The 18538-nt window shown below is 41.6% G+C and overlaps 1 protein-coding gene and 1 non-coding gene across 9 annotated transcripts in view; one reads left to right on the top strand and one right to left on the bottom strand.

Annotated features, from left to right (window-relative positions):
- HHAT (hedgehog acyltransferase) overlaps positions 1 to 18538 on the bottom strand; it is a 340331-nt gene that overhangs the window by 292377 nt on the left and 29416 nt on the right. The window lies entirely within an intron of this gene.
- Positions 12040 to 12154, top strand: LOC119872766. The gene has a single exon (XR_005362784.1). It is a non-coding gene; the product is annotated as a U5 spliceosomal RNA (small nuclear RNA).

The following is an 18538-nucleotide window of genomic DNA, read 5'->3' as shown; positions in this document are numbered from 1 at the left end:
GAAAATGCCATTTTTGTAACAAAGATAAAGGTAAAAAGACACTAAAAGCCAAGCCTGAATTTTTTTTAATTCCCCCTCAAAAATATCCCAACATTTTACCTTTTTTTTTTTTAAGATTTTATTTATTTATTCATGAGAGACACAGAGAGAGAGAGGCAGAGACACAGGCAGAGGGAGAAGCAGGCTCCATGCAGGGAGCCCGATGTGAGACTCGATCCTGGGACTCCAGGATCACACCCTGGACCAAAGGCAGGCGCTAATCCACTGAGCCACCCAGGGATCCCCAGAGCCACCCAGGGATCCCCCATTTTACCTTTTTAAATATAAAAAATGGTCTTAAACACTAAGAATTACACTTAAAATTCACAATCCCAGGGATACCTGGGTGGCTCAGTGGTTGAGCATCTGCCTTTGGCTCAGGGCATGATCCGGGGATCTAGGATCGAGTCCCACATCGTGCTCCCTCCCGGGAGCCTGCTTCTCTCTCTGCCTGTGTCTCTGCCTCTCTGCGTGTCTCTCATGAATAAATAAATACATCTTTTAAAAAATTTTCACAACCCCAAGCTTACCTATGCTTCAAAACTCTTCCCACTTTATTTTTTTTTTAGCAGGAAAATGATATAAAATATAAGAAACTAAAAAGACCTTGATGTTCCACCAGAAGGCCCAGAACTAAAAACCCTGTGCTGGTAAAACCCCATCAACAAAAATTACACAGTCTTTCATCATTAATTCCTTTTCAGAAAAGATCCATTTAAAGGAAATAAAAACATTTCTCTCATGTCTGTCTGTCCTCCATTTAAAATATTTACCTACAGGAAAGAACCGGACAGAAAGGCTGAGCCAGTGAACAGAACAAGATGGCCAATAACTAGCGGTTAATGATTCGGGTAAGAAAAATGTTGACTTGTCTGCTTTTATAGGCAAAAACTTTTCAGACACTGAATTCAATCACACAATTCAAGGCAAATGTTAGGGCCTCAAATCAAGAACAAGTTTTTTCAGATTCTGTTCCTTCCCCATTTCCTTTCTGAACCATGCAATTCTTAGTCAATTAGAAAACTGTTCTCCAGTTCTTGAAGTGAGTCAGACATCTACTGGGGATACATTTTAGCCAGACAGAACCAGGAAGGCTCCTCCGCAGAGAAAGGGGAGACTGAGCTCCAAGGAACAGTCATCCACATGCCATCTTCTGTGTCAGAGCTCCTCAGCCTTCAGAGTGCACACAAATCATCCATAGATCTTGCTAAAATGCAGATTCTGGCCCAGATTTTCATCTTCGGGATGGGGCCTGGAATTCTAGATGTCTAACAAGCTCCCGGGTGATGACAACTGCTGGCCTAGGGGCCACGTGTAGAGTAGCAAAGCTCCGTCACTGATTAGGCCTCCCTACAGCTGAATATCCATCAGCCCAGAGGATCCTTAACAGCCATGAGGATCCACCTCATACGATTCCCAGGCAGGGACACACTGAAGTGCACCACCTAATATTCACAAACTGAACAGCCATCATCCTGCTCACTACAGAAAGCTCTAAGCACCTATATTCAAGAATTTTAACTTTTTTAAGATTTTTATTTACTTATTTATTTGACAGAAAGAGAGAGAGCATGCAAGTAGGCAGAGCTGTAGGCAGAGGGAGAAAAGCAGGCTCCCTGCTCAGCAGGGAGCCCAACGCAGGGCTCCATCCAGGGACTCTGGGATCATGACTTGAGCTGCAGGCAGATGCTTAACTTACTGAGCCACCCAGGTGCCCCTCAAGAATTGCTTAAATGAGTTAAGTTAATATGCACAGTTATTCATTCTGATGCTTTTAATCTGCAACCAGGCAAAACCAAGAAGTCTAAAGCACATGATAGTTCAAAAGAAAGGGCCTGGACTTGGTATTCTTAACTGCCTCTTTCCCCATATAAAGAGCAGAGTTCTGTTCCAGGCAGTGTGGGAAACCCTACAAGTATTCCTCATCCTGGAGAACTCGCAACACCAACCCCCCCCACATCAAGGCACTGAAAATCTACTGCAATGCAAGAGAGGTCACAGTGATGTAATTCAGCCTCATGTATAAGTGAGACCTTTCCTTCTCATATAAATCACTAATATTCTGGGTATGTGTTTTCTAATGATAACCTCCCAACAACCCTTCTAGTCATTTTGTTGTTGTTGTTGTTTTGTTTTAAACTCTGTGTGATAGATGAGTTAACTGGAGATTGGAATAGCCAAATTATTTGCTCAAAACTCATAAGGGAGAGAGCAGGATTTCAAACACAGGCCTACCTATTCCAACAAGGATGTCCTCAAAGAGGCTAAACATCATGCCCCAGGACCAACGTCCAATATATAACAAAGCCTGATTTAAAAGCTCTAGGTCCTAGCCTGCAAAGTCCGTATTTCATCTGGTAAATACATATAAAAATAGTTAAGATGATCAATTTTAAGGTACATCCCAGTTGCATTAAGTCCATTTATAATGTTATACAGCCATAACCACAATCCATTTCCAGAATTTTCAGCTAGAATATTCAACTGCTTGACTCAATAACATTAAATCTGACATTATTTCTACACTTCCCTGGAGCCCTGGAGGGAGGATAGGTGGAGAATCCCATAGAATGATACTAACTACTATGTATATATTCGTAGTATGGATATATTTGATAATACGTAAACAATAAACTATTTTACTGATGGCCCTGGAAACACAAAGCCAAGAGTTTTTAAGTTGCATACTCTGAAACAGACAGATACTTATAGATAAAATCTGGAAGAGCTCACCTGCTCAAGATCCCCCAAACCCAGTCAAAAGGAAGAAGAAAAATTCTAGGAACTGGACTGAAAAGGAACGAATCCATGTTTAACAAAATGGAAACATGAACATTCAGAAAAGCTGCAACATCTAAAATGCTATGAGAGGGGTACAGTGGTGCAGTGGGCTAAGCATCCAACTCTTGGTTTCAGCTCAGGTCATGATCTCAGGGTGCTGATCTCAGGGTCATGAGATGGAGTCCCACATCGGGCTCTGCACTCAGTGCAGAGTCCACTTAGAGTTTCCCTCTCCCTCTACCCCTCCCCACCATGCTTGCTCACTCTCTCTCAAATAAAATGAAATAAGGTAAAATAAAGTAAAATGCCATGGGAAAGCAATCATCCTAACCTTCTTCTCAAAATAAAGTATTGGCTATGTATGGCAGATTCTCCCACTGGCTCAGTCAACACTCTCCCAACTCTTCTAGCATGACTTCCAAAACATCAGAGGTCAGAAGGCAAAAAAATACATTTCCCAGAATTCCCCTGCAGCTGGCAAGCACATCTGCGTGTGCCCCAGCTTCTGATGAACAAATACAAAATGACTCTGAAGGTGTTAGAACATAAAGATGCACAGGCCGTGAGACTCTTCTGTAAGAACAGCGGTAGAGGCCCTAGTTTGACAGCAACAGCAGCAGTGGAGACTCCAGGGTCCACTCAGTCCAGAGGGGCAGCAGCTACCCCATGTGGCAGTGTGGCTAGCACACCACAGCACTATCTGGTCAAGCTGGGACCTGTGCAGCAGCCACAGTTTTGCTCTAGGAATTGCTCCCGGGAGTTCACTTCGTGCCCATCCCTATAGTCCTTTTGACTATTCTAAAATCTCCATACATCCCTGCAATAAATTTCTTAAGGTGACTAGTGTGGCTTCTATTGTCTGCAATGGAATCTTGATCGACATGATATCGACATATAGAATTTTTCTTCTGATTGCAGTCCAGCCTCAGCTGTATAGCAGAACCCACTACAAAAATAATTCACTTTGAAGAATACTATCCTGAAAAAGTCTATTCAGTGGAGGAAAATAAAATGAAGCAAAACACCAGCTAGGTCGGTCCAAGGAGATTCTAGAACTGGATAATGAAGGCAGTGAATGTCACATTCACAAATGCATCAATTTATAACATTTCAAAACCAAACAGAAAATAATCTACCTTACCAACCAACCTGTATTTTTCATCACATAACTTTTTTCCTCAGATAAACAGCATAGAGTTGAATATACTGTATATTACTGTTTTCCTTACTGTCATATCCAGCATTTTGCAAAAAAAAAAAAAAAAGCAATAACAGATATACTAGACACTGCTGTATATCTATTTCCTAAACAGCATCACATTTATATTATTTACTTCAAAACCATACCTAAGTCCTCATCACATTGAGCAAAAATTATCTTTGAGCAGAGAAAATCTTTGTAAGGTCCTTAAATCCAGATATGTTTCCCTGTGTGTTCAAAGGCAGCTAGCTCACCTTAATGGCCTATAAATCTCCAAAGGAGAAAGAAAAAAGAGAGAGAGAGAAAAAGAGAGAGAGAGAACACTAATTTGTAAGGGCTCTATACAGGAGAAACACTGCTCTCTGGATGAACTCATGCTAATGATTCATTTAGCAATTGTTGAAATAGTTTTATCTTTCAACCAATGCTTTGCTCTAAAATAATTTGAACTAAATTATTTTATTGCTCACAGTTTCCAGAGACAACACTCTTCCACCAAGATAAAATGTTTTTGGGGTGCCTGGCTGGTTTAGTTGGTAGAGCATCCAACTCTTGATCTCGGGGTCATGAGCTCAAGCCCTATGTTGGGTGTGGAGCCTACTTATAAAAAAATGATAAAATTCTTCACTAACACAACTTTTCTATAAATAATAAAGTCTCTGCTTACATGTCTTTGCCAGCCTGCACAGGTAAAGAAGATGCTCACAAGGCTGGGAATGCCATCAATAGGGCTAGCACAAGTGTTCTACTGTGTATCATTCCTAGTCTCTTAACTGACCCTCATGATCTAAGCCTCACAAATCCATCCAGGGAATGCTCCACGGGAGAAAAGAGAAAGCCTCTCAAGATTACTTAATTAAATCAAGAAGACCTAAATTCTTTGAATCCCTTCAACCCAACTAACAACCTAAATGCAGCAGCATTCTCTGGCTAACTCTCTACCTACTTACTTCCTAGAATTTGCTCCAAATTATTCAAGATTTATGCTTATACTTGATCAAACTTGTATAGATTCTGTCTCCCTTCCTTGTCTACTCTACATTTCTCCTTTTCTTACTGAAGCTAACAAAGAGAATCAAGTTTTAAAAAATATATATATTACATTCTAGTATGAAGCCAAAGGCACAAAAACCACATTCTATTCCCCACACCTCTCAAACTTAAAAAACACTATATTTTCCATGAAGTACGTGGAGAAATGAGTTGTAAACAAGTAGTAAGGCCGATAAATAAGTTAGGAATCACAACAAAAAAGTAATAGAACAGGATGGCTAGACAGCAAATTATTTACATAAGATTTCCCAGCTACAAACTCTGCTAATAAATCATGCATCCCACTGGTGTCACTACACCCGAATACCAAAAAGACAAAGCGTGTCACAGTAACATGAAAGAAAACAATGATCCTCCACAACTCTGGGGGCCTTGGCCCCTAACATGGCCCTCCCATTCAGAAAACGTGCTTTCTGCTTAGGAAGTCTGCACACATTCAAGAAAACTTGTACACAACATCTCTGCAGTGGCCAAGCACTAGCAAACTGGAACTCTGGGTGGAATCCCCAAACATCAAAGGTCTCCAGGGCAGAAGGCAGAGTAAGAAAGATATGAGTGATAAAAGAGAGAAAAAAGAAAAACAGGCATTTTTGTCATCTATCCAGGGGGACAAGAGGGGAAGTCTTCATAACCCCAGATACCATTTTTCCCCTTGAATTGTGCACCCTGCATGAAAGGTCAGGAAAGCGGACAGAGTATGTGAAGTATTCTCGCCCACACCTTTTCCTTCTGTCGCCTTTGCTCATCAGCCGCCCAAGCTCTCAAAGAGAGACCTCCCTGTGAAACAGAAAATACCCATATTGGTCTATGCCCCCAGTGCCTGCACAGAGCTCCTAAAACCCTTATAATTTCTTGTGATAAGAACATTGGGGGGGAAAAAAAGAACACTGGGAGAATTTTTTGTTCCAATACTTGGTCTTTGAGTCTGGTTTCTAACACAGGGCTCCTAATTCTATCATCTGGGTTGAGAGGAGCATCTTTTGTTGTAATTAGGTGACTCTTGGTGGGCTCCTGGATGAGGGCCACTCACCAGAAAGACCAAGTCAGGATTAGAAGCTGAGAATTTTCTGCCCACCCTGCCATTCTCCAGAGAGGGGAGATGGGCTGGAAATCAAGTGAATGATCATTCCTATGTGAGGAAGCCTCCATAAAAATTCCAAAAGTACCAGTTTTGCAAAACTTTTGGGTTGGTGAACTCATGGTGGTGCTGGGAGAGGGGTGCTCCTGGAAAGGGCATGGAAGCCCCATACATCCCCCCTTCCCACAGCCCTTGCCTGTGCACTTCTTCCATCTGGATGTTCATGTGTACCTTTTATCATAACCTTCTATAATAAACTCATTTCTCTCTAACCCTCCCATGAAGAATAGCTAAAAACCCTGGATGTCAATATAAAACAAACATAAGATGACTCTGAAAGATGGAAATAAGAAAATAACCTAACTAGGAAACTCAGGATTTGAGGAATGACATAAACAAAATAAAATAACTCACAGACGGGCTTCATAGTGGAGGTCGAGGACATGGGAAAGAATCATCAAACCTAAAGATAGGTCAATAGAAATTATACATTCTGAATAACAGAGAAACATAGGCTGAGAAAATAAACAGAGCCTCAGGGACCTGTGGTACAATTATAAAAGATATAACTTTCATGTCACTGAAATCCTAGAAGGAAAGCACGGAAAAAATGTGGGGCTTAAAAAAAATAAAAATAAAAAATAAAAACTTAAAAGAAGTAATGACTACACATTGCACAAATTTGGCAAAAAGTATAATAAGCCTACAGATTCAAGATGCTGAATGAACCCCAATTAAATTAAATACACCAATTAAAAGACAACGGCAGAATGAATTTTTAGGAAATAATCCATATCAATGCTATCTGTAAAAAAATTCACTTCAAATGTAACAATATAGGTAGGCTGAAAGTAAAAGGTAGCGGATACACTATACAAAAGAAGCAGTAGTCACTATATTAATATCACATCAAGTGAACTTTGGTGAAAGAAAATCACCAAAATCGTTAAATAATCATAAGAAGGTCAACCCAACAAGTAAATATAACAGCTCTAAATGTGTATGTACCAAACAACAGAGCTGTAAAATCCAGGAAAAACTGACAGAAAAGGAGAAACAGACAAATCCACAATTATAGTTGAAGACATCAGTACGCCTCTCTCTCAACAGTTAATAAAACCACTAGACAGAAAATCAAAAATATGAGAAAGCTTACCACCAAACCACAGGATCTAATTAACATTTATAGAACATTCCATCCAACAGCACCAGAACACACATTCTTTTTAAGTACCCATGGAACATTCACTAAGATAGACTACATTCTGGGTCATAGAACAAATCAACAAATTTTATTTATTATTTTTAAAAATTTAGTTATTTATTTATTCATTAGAGACAGAGAGAGAGAGAGAGAGAGAGAGAGAGGCAGAGACACAGGCAGAGGGAGAAGCAGGCCCCATGCAGGGAGTCCAACATGGGACCCGATCCCAGGTCTCCAGGATCACGCCCTGGGCTGAAGACAGCGCTAAACCGCTGAGCCACCTGGTTCAGGGCTGCCCCCAGGCACCCGATTGGGCTGCCCCCAAATCAACAAATTTTAAAGAATTTCATCATACAGAGTGTATTCTCTGACACAATGGAATCAACCCAGAAATTACTACCAGAAAGATAACAGGAAAATCTCCAAATACCTAGAAATTAGTATCAGAAAGATAACAGGAAAATCCCCAAACACGTAGAATTTAAGCAACATACTTCTAAATAACCCATGAGTCAAACAGGAAGTATTGAGGGGAATAAAAAAACAGAACTGAATAAAAATGAAAGTACAATTATCAAAATATGTAGGATGCAGCTAATGCAGTGCTGAAAAAACACTTATAACACCACATATTTATATTAGAGTCAAAGTCTCAAAACTCTAAGCCACCATCTCAAGAAACTAGAAAATAAGCAAAATAAACTCAGAGCAAGTAGGAAGAAGGAAATATAGATAAATTAAACAGAAAAATAGAGAAAAATCAGTGGAACAAAAAGCTGGTTCTTTGTAAAAATCAAGTTCACAAATCTCTAGCAAATGGACAAAGAGTAAAAGAGAAGATAGCACAAATTATAGATATAAGGAATGAAACAGGATATTTACCAAGTTCCATAGACATTGAGGCTAAAAAGGGATACCATGAACAGCTCTCTCTATACATAAATTTGACAACTTAGATAAAATGGACTAATTCCTTGAAAAACACAAACTACCAAAACTCATCCACTACAAAATACATAATTTTAACCACCAAAAAAAATAATAAATTCATAGCTTAAAACTCTAAAAATAAATCTCCAGTCCCAAGTGGTTTCACTGAAGAATTCTTTTTTTTTTTTTTATATTTTATTTATTTATTCGAGAGAGAGAGAGAGAGAGAGAGAGAGGCAGGCAGAGACACAGGCAGAGGGAGAAGCAGGCTCCATGCACCGGGAGCCCGATGTGGGATTCGATCCCGGGTCTCCAAGATCGCGCCCTGGGCCAAAGGCAGGCGCCAAACCACTGCGCCACCCAGGGATCCCCTCACTGAAGAATTCTATTAGACATCTAAAGATGTTCTCTTTGAGAGAAGAGGTAAATACTAACTCATTTTATAAGTCTAGCAATAAAGACATAATATCTAAAGTTAAAAATACAAGTCTGCATATAACAGCTCAAAATCAGTACCAAAAAAAGAGGGAGAGAAAGAACTACAGTTCACTATCCCTTATGAACAGACACAAAAATTGTCAACAGAATATCAACAAATGGACTCCAGCAGCGTGAAAAAAAATTATACACCACAACCACATGAGTTTATCCCAGGCATAGAAGGCTGGTTCAATATTGAGAAGTTAATGCAAAGTAACCTACAATATTAATATATTGCTAATATAGAAGAAAAGCCCATTATCCTATCAATTGATACAGAAAAAAATATCTAACAAAATTCAATACTCAATTATAAAAACTCTCAAAAAACTACAAGTAGAGAGGAACATCAAGATTTTAAAGAACATCTATAAAAAATATGCAGAAATATCAAACTTAATGGTGAAGCCTGAATGATTAAGAATAAGAAAGAGAGGGCAGCCCTGGTGGCGCAGTGGTTTAGCACCACCAGCAGCCCAAGGTGTGATCCTGGAGACCCCAGATCGAGTCCCACGTCAGGCTCCCTGCATGGAGCCTGCTTCTCCCTCTACCTGTGTCTCTGCCTCTCTCTCTCTCTCTCTCTCTGAATAAATAAATTAAAAAAATATTAAAAAAAAAAAAAGAATAAGAAAGAGATAAGGATGTACACTCTCATCACTCTTATTCAACATAAAACTGGGAAGTACTAGCCAGTGCAATAAGAAAATGCAACTTATACAGATTAAAAATGAAAAAATAAAACTGTCCTGATTTGCAAATGACACGGTTGTCTATATAGAAAATTTCAACAAGTCAAAAAAGGGGAAAAAATACTTCCTATAATAAATGAGTTCAGAAAATTCATAGGATACAAGATCAAAATATAAAAGTCAATTATACTTCTATATACTAGCAATTAACATGTAGAAATTGAAATGAAAATTGTAAGACCATTTATAATTGCTCAAAAAATAAAATACTTAGGGGTGCCTAGCTGGCTCAGTTGGTAGAGCATGCAAGTCTTGATCTTGAAGGCGTGAGTTCAAGCCCCACATGTGGCATAGAGTTTGCTTAAAATAAAAATATAAAAGTAAATTTAGGTGTTAAGAAAAGTAAAACAAAATACTTAGGCATAAATCTTGCAAAACATGTATGAAATCTGTATGCTAAAAATTACAAAATGCTAATGAAAGAAATCAAGAGGTAAATAGATCCAGCTGCCTTCATGGGCTGGAAGACTCAACACAGTAAAGACATCATATTCCCAAACTGATCTACGTTTTAACAGAATTCATATCAAAATCCCAGCAAAATGTTTTGTAGATATAGAAAAAAGCTTGCTCTAAAATGTATACAGAAAGGCAAAGGAACTGAATGAGCTAAAACAATTTTGAAAAAGAATAAAATAGAAAAATTATCTGATTTTAAGACTTATCCATAATCAAGGGAATGTGGCATTTGTGGGAAGACAGATACACAAATCAATGGAACAGAAATGAAAACCAAAAAATAGACCCATACTAGTCTGGCCAGTTGATTCTTTAGAAAGGTACAAAAACAATTCAATGGAGGAAGAATAGTCTTTTCAATAAATGGTGCTGCAGCATCTGGATATCCACAGCAAAAAATAATAATAAATAAACCTCTACCCAAGCTAACATAAAAATTAATTTATGTTAGCTCTGTTGGTGTCTAGCTGGCTCTGTTGGTAGAGTATGTGACTCTTGATCTTAGGGTTGTAAGTTCGAGCCCCACATTGGGTGAAAAGAGTACTTTAAAATAAAATGTTTTAAAAAATAAATAAATAAATAAATAAAATAAAATAAAATAAAATAAAATGTTTTTTTAAAAAATAATAATAGGGATCCCTGGGTGGCGCAGCGGTTTGGCGCCTGCCTTTGGCCCAGGGCGTGATCCTGGAGACCCGGGATCGAGTCCCACGTCGGGCTCCCAGTGCATGGAGCCTGCTTCTCCCTCTGCCTGTGTCTCTGCGCCTCTCTCTCTCTCTCTGTGACTATCATAAATAAATAAAAATTTTAAAAAATAATAATAATAATAATAAACAAATAAAATGTTTTTTTAAATTAAAATGGAACATGGATTTAGATGTAAAATGCAAAACTATGATACTTTTGGGAGGAAAAATGGAAAATCTGTGGGCCATACAACTAGGCCAAAGTTCTTAGAAATGATACCAAAAGCACAATCAGAGAAAAAAAATTCAATAAACTGAACTTCTGGGAAAGACTCTAAGAGGATGAAAAGCAAGCTACTAACAAAAAACAAAACAAAACAAAAAAAAATTGCAAATCACCTGACAAAGGTCTAGTACCTAGACTATATAAAGAATTCCCTAAACTCAACAGGAAAAAAAAAATCAATCCTGGGAGAAAACTGGCAAAAGACATGAATAGTATTTTACCAAAGAGAATATATGGATGACCAATAAGCATGTGAAAAGATGTTCAGCATCACTAACTGTCAGAGAAATGCAAATTAAACCATGAGCTATCACCGCACTTCTATCAGAACAACTAATATTTAGAGTGTTGAGAATACCAGCTGCTGGGAGATATGTGAACAAACTAAGCATGGTCCATCTGTGTCATAGACTAAGACCCTGCAATGTAAAAGGAATGAACTACTGATACACACAGCTCAGATGGCTCTCAAGGGTGTTATGCTGAGTGGGGAATAATTTTTTTTAAAAAGCCAGTCTCAAAAGGTTACATACTATATGATTCTATTTGCATAACACTCTCTAAATGACAAAATGACGAGATAAGACACAGAACAAGTGGCTTCCATGGGTTAGGGATGGGAGAGCAGGATAGGCGTGACTAGAAAGCAAACAAGAGGGAGTTCTTTGTGGTTCTGTATCTTGCTTGCGTTGGCGGTTAGGGGGTAGCAAAAGAAAGCAAGGGGACCATACTCCAAGTCCCAATAAAAAACTGGAATTTCTGTGGTTGAACCAGAACAACATATGGAGACAGACAGACTTCTGCTTCGCCCCCTAATGGTGGCTCCAGAAGCAGATGCGAATACAAAGATATTTGAAGAAACTTCAAACTCAGACTTCTCATTTGCATACCCATGGTACCCTGCTTACAGGACAATTCTTCAAATTTAAAAGATTCTTTCTTCCAACTGGACATTTCTGACTATGAGAAGTTTACTTACAGAATATCTTGTGCAAAATTTAAGGTAGGGAGTAGCTCTCATGGATCAAGAGCCACCATCAGTGAACTAGGAGTTGCAGTTACTGGAGTAGTGAGATTGGGGGGACCAAAGTTCATACTCTGGTTTCTCTTCAGATCGAATAAATCTTTCGCCTTTTACTAAAGATTTCCGTGGAGAGAAACAAGTGAGTCTTTCACTAATTTTTTGAGGCCTTGCTTTGTGTGAGGCTGTCTTACTGGTTTGAATGAAAGATCTGACCTTTTTAGGAAAATAGCAGGTATCTGTGCTGGGTTTTTGTTTTTTTGCTCTTGTTTCCATGAAACCTGGGAGCAAAATTCTGATGAACTAGCCCTCGCCCACCGGGAGCACATTCACGTCTCCCACAGGCCCCAGGATCTTACTCCTACCCTGCAGCTGCTTCCAAGGTCTTTTTAACAGAGACTTATCAACGGTCATGTCATGATTTTAAAAGGCAATAGCCTTTCAACGAATGCTGACAGACACTACTTTTAGGGGATGTGCTGAAAGAAGGAAGTATCTCCTCTCCTCCCCACAGCTCTCCCCAAATTTCAGCCTCAAGCCACAGTTCAAACTGCCTGGACTAGAATGATCTCTGCTGCTTGTCTCTGAATCCTGTAAGAATGTTTATAGAAGACACGCTGTGTAAATTAAGGAAGGAGTTAGCACTGGAATGTCCTAATCCGAAGTCCAGTCCCAGAGGGCTGCAATTTGAATAATTCCCATATTGGTTCTAGAGCAGCACCTGATAGTTTATTAGCATAAGCAATGTTAGAAATAAATAAATAATTTACAAATGAGAGAAGTGGTGTGGTGTGCAATGTAGGTGGGGGGTTTAGCGATTTTCTCAGGCACTAATACTCTCGTGTAAGGATGAGGCCTGAGTCCCTTGAGCCGGAGCCCAGAGCTTTGGGAAGAATCGCCCCAAGTCTAGTCCTTCTTTGGTTCTGTGTCCCTTCGCTTCCCAAGATGATCCCCTGACCCGACTAGCAGTCTGCTCTCATCCACAGAGTAGGACTGCCTCAGCCTCAGATGAATCCTTCCTGCTCCTTGGAGTACCTGAAGGCAGAGAACAGAGGCTTCTTGAGCTTTCCAAAAACAGGTTTGATGGTAAATTTTGTATTCGGCTACTAATAAATGTTGCACACATGACACACTTCAGATCTAGAGTCTTTCCCTATAAAATACCACTTGGCAGCAAGGTTGTGGGACAGGAAGACATTTAATTCCTACATATCTCCAACTGTTGGGACCCACCAAGAATAAAACCAAAGAATCTGATTTTTGTTGAGCCACCAAACAGGCCTGGGTCAGTTCAGAACATGACCCTTCTGTTCAAAGCTCAACTCAAATCCACCTCCTCTGGGGAGGCTTCCCTAGTCATTTCAAGGCTAGAGCCTCCCAGCAATTTTTGGCTATATTAACAAGAGACACTCGTGCATGTGGAAACACTTTGACAAGAGACAGTCACACACATGGAAACGCTTTGTTCAATGTAATGCCAGGGCTAATTTTCAGGCAGGACACACAAATTGGGCCATTTGTCCTGGCTGTATACCACTGGTGTCTGCTTGCCTTGACTGATGCCCCTCCCCATTGTTAAACACACAGAGCATCATCCCTATTTAAAGCTGTATGTTAGCCTGGCATTCTCCGAGGATAAGCAACTTGAGAAAGAAACCACACCTGTTCCTTCCCTTAACCCCCAGTACCTGCCACACTGCAGCCTGGGCTGCAAAGCAGTTGGTAAGCAAACAGTCACGTGTAAACTGACTGGTTTGTGGCTGAGAAATTTCTCATTCAAATCCTATATCCCCACCACATGATCTAAGTATTCATGGGGAATACCCACCCTGTCTCTATTCATCCCTCTCCCAACCTCCCACTCACTCACACACACACACACACACACACACACACACAAGATCTCTTCATTTTGCACAGCTAAACTCTTGGTTCTAACTTCACCTTATTTTCCCTGGCTCCTTCAAGTGCCTTTATAATGAAATAATATTTTCTATGAACTAGTAGATATAAAAGAGAGGAAGGCAGAGCAGGGACCTGGTGGCTAAGGGTTAATAAGCAAATTTCGTGTGTATCCATGTGCATTGCAGATCCTATTTTTACATAAGGCAGAGAGTGACACTTGTTTCTATCCTCTCCAGGAAATCATCACCATGTATTTTTTTTTTCCTGCCTCCCTGCAAATCTTCCACACATCAGTGAGAAAATCCAGCAGGGATGAGACTAGATCAGAGTGTACAGACAGGTAAAGAGCAGGAGTTCTTCACATTAAGAGGGAATTAAGCCCAACATGTGCTCACGAACCTTCCTTCCACCACTAGTCTGTGCGTTTCTTGCCCCTGCCATTTGGAGATTCTTCAGCCCACACTCTCTTTGCCTGGAGGGGCCGGCAGAGGGTACAAGAATATGCCTCTGCTGAGCAGCCCCTCTGTGAAGGGGCAAAGCTGCATAAAATCCAATTTTCTGTTAATAAGGACAGGCTGGAAGTTCTCACGCACAGCCAAACTGCTTATTAATCTGCGCCCATCAGATGGAAGGAGGCAGAGATATAATAGGAACACTGGGATCATCTCTGAGGGGGTATGGCTTAATGAAAATGAGGTAAAACCTAAACTCTCTAAACCTGCCAGAATTTAGACACATGCAACAAAGCCGGTGTTGCTGAGGGACCAATATTCCTTTAAAATAGGCCCCCAATGAGACAGGCACGTTCACCCTAATCCAACGAACGTTACTGGATACCTGCTAAGTGTCAGGCAGGGAGGGGCAGAGATGAAAGATCCTCTTACATCTAAAACAGATAACTGTTAGATAACATAGGTTCAGGAAGGAGTCCTGGGAATGGAACTCATAGAAGAAAGAATTGCCAACTGGGAGACGAGTCAGGGAAGGTTCCCTGTGGGCTGCTCAAGCGGAGGGGAAGCGCACACCAGCCTGCAGGAACTGTCCCGTGTAGGAAACGTCAAGGCATCTTCAGGGGACGGCAGACAATCCTGTTACTTAGCAGCCAAGGGTGAGCACCAGGATCTGGGGTAGGGTCAGTGGCCAAACAGGGCTGCGGGTCAGCTATGGAGTCTGCACCTTCCACTACAAGAAATGGGGAGCACCAATGGCTTCTGCGGCACATTAGGAGACACACATCTCAGGACATTAACTCCAGGGACGCACAGATCCTGGGAAACAGGAGGAGGTCAGGTCAGGTAAGGGGAGGTTCAGGGTAGGCAGGGCAGGAAAATCACAAGGCCCCTGAAACAGGCCACAGAAGAAAGGACAATGGCCTGAATCCCTTCAGTAACTGTCCACTGCCTTCTGAATAAAGTCCAGACTCCACACAAGGTGCCCAACAGCCTTTGAGGTCAGCCTCTATGTTGTGCCATCCTCCTCCCGACACCCGGCCTGGCCTCCCAGCCTCGCTTTCTCCTGCAGGTGCAAATACATGCTGTGCTTCTCCTCCACCTCTCCCCACTGTCTCCCGAGACCTCAGCTGGAATTGCCATGAGTCCAAGTCATACGCGCCTTCAGCTTCTGCACACCCCACGGTCTAGTCATCACCTTCCCCCAAACCCAGGGCCCAGCAAGGAGAGAGACCGAGCCCAGAACATCCCGGCCTCCCAGCACCCAGCACACCACCCCCCAGAAGCCTCTTATACCGTAGACGCTCAAGGAATATTCTTTCAGTGAATCAAACAGAGCTTGTTGCTTTTTTAAAGTGTTGAAGTACAGAGGAATTAAAAAATGAGCTGAATCTTAAAATCTGTATAGGTAAAACATGAGTGCTAAAAAACTGTGTCTGTACTTTAGAAAAGCACCTCTTTTCTCTCCATATTCAAAGACTCCAGTGATCAAGCTTCCCTTCTCTGATCTTGTCTTTTCTTCCTAACCCTTCTGACAGATGCTGCAAATTCCTCTCTGATTCCACTTCTCAAAGAACTTCTTATCTACAAGGATGCCCCAGTTCCAGAACCTGCCACGGGAAGGGGGGTCCTCAGGAAAGGAGGAATTGATTACATGTAAAGTTTTTCGTTAATACATTAGGCTTCTGGGAACTCCCTGTAGTAGCAACCCCCGTCTAGATGTGAATGCTTCTCTGTAGAACATCACTTGCTTGCCAGAGAAGGGGAACCAGCAAATCTTAACTCTGAAACAAAGAGGTTTCCCATGGAAGGAAGAAACCACCACCAGCGCAAAAACATGTACTGGGCATCCATTCTGCACCAGGCACACCCAGGCTGGGTGTAATCTATTCAGCATCTCTTTCCCCCACAGCCTTCCCTTCCCATGCTCCAGATAATAAAACTAAGGCATGGAGAAGGTAAAAGATTTTCCAAAATGCGGTAAACCGCATCGTGAACTCAAGTCCATCCAACTCCAAACTTGTGTTCCTTTCACTATGCCAACTGCCTTGAATCCGAAATAATAAAAGGGAAAAAAAATTCACGATAGTACAACCCGACACAGAGCTTCACTGGTATCAGTTCGATTCAGACTGTCCAGAAGACTGTTTACTACCACAAGCAAGGAACACAGGCCCTGAAAAGTTTCCTTTCTTTTAGGACCATGAGCCGGAAAAGTCGCAGCAAGAGAAGACAAGGAGATCACCACACACCAAGACAGAGAATGGCCAGAACTGGAAAAGCACCCGGCGGCAGGGCCCATCCCTGGCCACCCACAGGCTCCCAGCACGCAACTGCTCCAGGAAGCCACTGGAGCCTGCGAGAAGGGGCACTTCCAAGCCAGGAAGAGCAGACACTGCAAAGGAGAATGCAAATGTCTCAGCATATGGGATGTGAGCAGTCGCTGACAGCTGCATCTACACAAGCTCCCCCACCACATCTGGCCTCTCAGCAAGTGCAATCAACTTTATGCCAAAGAAATTACCAGGCCCAAAGGCCTTCCTGACTTGGGCTATAACGCTCCAACTCTAACATCATCAAAAACTGGAGGACTGGGGTCAGCCCCAGATGCCCTTCACTATCCTCAGCATCTTCACCTCCATCAGCACCTCCCTAATACCTCCTTCCTTTTCCCAATCACGACAAGCCCCTTCGGAGCAATATCTCCTCCAAGGATGACCTTGCCCAATCCTAGCAGTCTGTGGACCTCCGCTGTATGGCAGCTTCCTCCTCCCAAAAGCAGTTTTGTGATCACCTGGGTCACAGTGGTGTCTCGCTGCTCTGACTATACACGCCGTCCCACGCAGCGTTTACCTCTATGTCTCTCCACATACAGTTCGAACTGATGCATTTTACTCCAATGTTGCAACCTGGCACAGTGTTATTCACTCTTTCCTGCAGTTACATTCAATAGAATACTTACCTTTTCTATTCTAGGCACTAAAGATATAAGATTGATGAAATCTCAGCCTGGTCCTTGTGGGACTCACAGTCTGGTGGAGAATGGGTAATATAAAATACAACTGAACAAATATATCACTGTAGGACACAAAAACACAATCCAAAGCATTATGGCGTATCACCCTAACTATTTTATTCATATCATTGAGCGTGATTTACTTACCTCGATCTGTCCCCATTAAGAGACAATGAGACAGGAACCTTGTCTGTCTGGTTCACTATTGTGTCCCCAACACTCTGTACAGACTTGGGCACAGACACACCCTCATTAAAAGTAGCATGTGTGCAAGGGGATAGAGAGAGAGGCAGGGAAGTGTCGGGAATGATGAGCAGTAAGCCCAGCTCAGAGGTCCAGGCAATGCTTCTATGACAGGGAGCAGATGTAAGGAGCGAAAAAGGACCAGACAGGGAAGGGGAGAGATACAATCCCGAAGAGGAATCAGGCTGAACAAAAGAAATGGCAAATCAGAAATGGCAAAGGCTGTTTGAGGAGAGCCCCTTAATACTGCCATAGACCAGCACTTCTTCAAGACACATGTCAATGCCTGGAGACGTTTCTGATTGGCATGACTTGGGTCAGTAGTTGCTGCTGGCATACATTAGGCAGAGCCCAAGGAATGCTGCTACACATCCTACAATGTCCAGAACAGCTCCCCCACAACAATGGTCTAAAATGTCAGTAGTGCTGAGTTTAGCAGCCATAACATTTGAGGGCTGGACTGGTCAGAGAACATTAAAACTTTTTTTCTAAAGTTCACAATTCCTACTCTCCCCAAATATCTTCTTTTGATTAGAGTTTAGAACAGGGTTGCATTTGTTTACCACTTCCCATAACCTCAAAGGAGGGAAATACTCATCAAGGAGTGTCCAGAACCTGGCAGGCCTCTATATTTGCTGAAAGAAGATGGTCAGCAGACATCTGTGAACTCCCTAGTGCTACAGATGGCCCCAGGGTCTTTTAGGATCTTCACGAAGGACACAGTATCAATTGCCCTCATCTACTGACTATCCACCAGGACTCCTCATTTTCCCCCTAAATTCTTAGGCTCCAAACTACCCACCCCATTTACAAAGGATGAGATGTAGAAAGATGAGGACAGCAAGAGGTGCTCAACAGCACCAGACAGGTGGATGGATGGTCAGATAAACAGAGGCACGGACAGAGATTTTTCAGAATGGAAAAGGACTGAGTCCTTGAGCTCCAAGGGCGTGTATCT

The sequence above is a fragment of the Canis lupus genome, chromosome 7 (assembly GCF_011100685.1).
Source record: "Canis lupus familiaris isolate Mischka breed German Shepherd chromosome 7, alternate assembly UU_Cfam_GSD_1.0, whole genome shotgun sequence".
NCBI classification, from domain to species: domain Eukaryota; kingdom Metazoa; phylum Chordata; class Mammalia; order Carnivora; family Canidae; genus Canis; species Canis lupus.
Note: the sequence above shows the minus strand (reverse complement) of the source record. Positions and strands in the feature narration are given on the sequence as shown.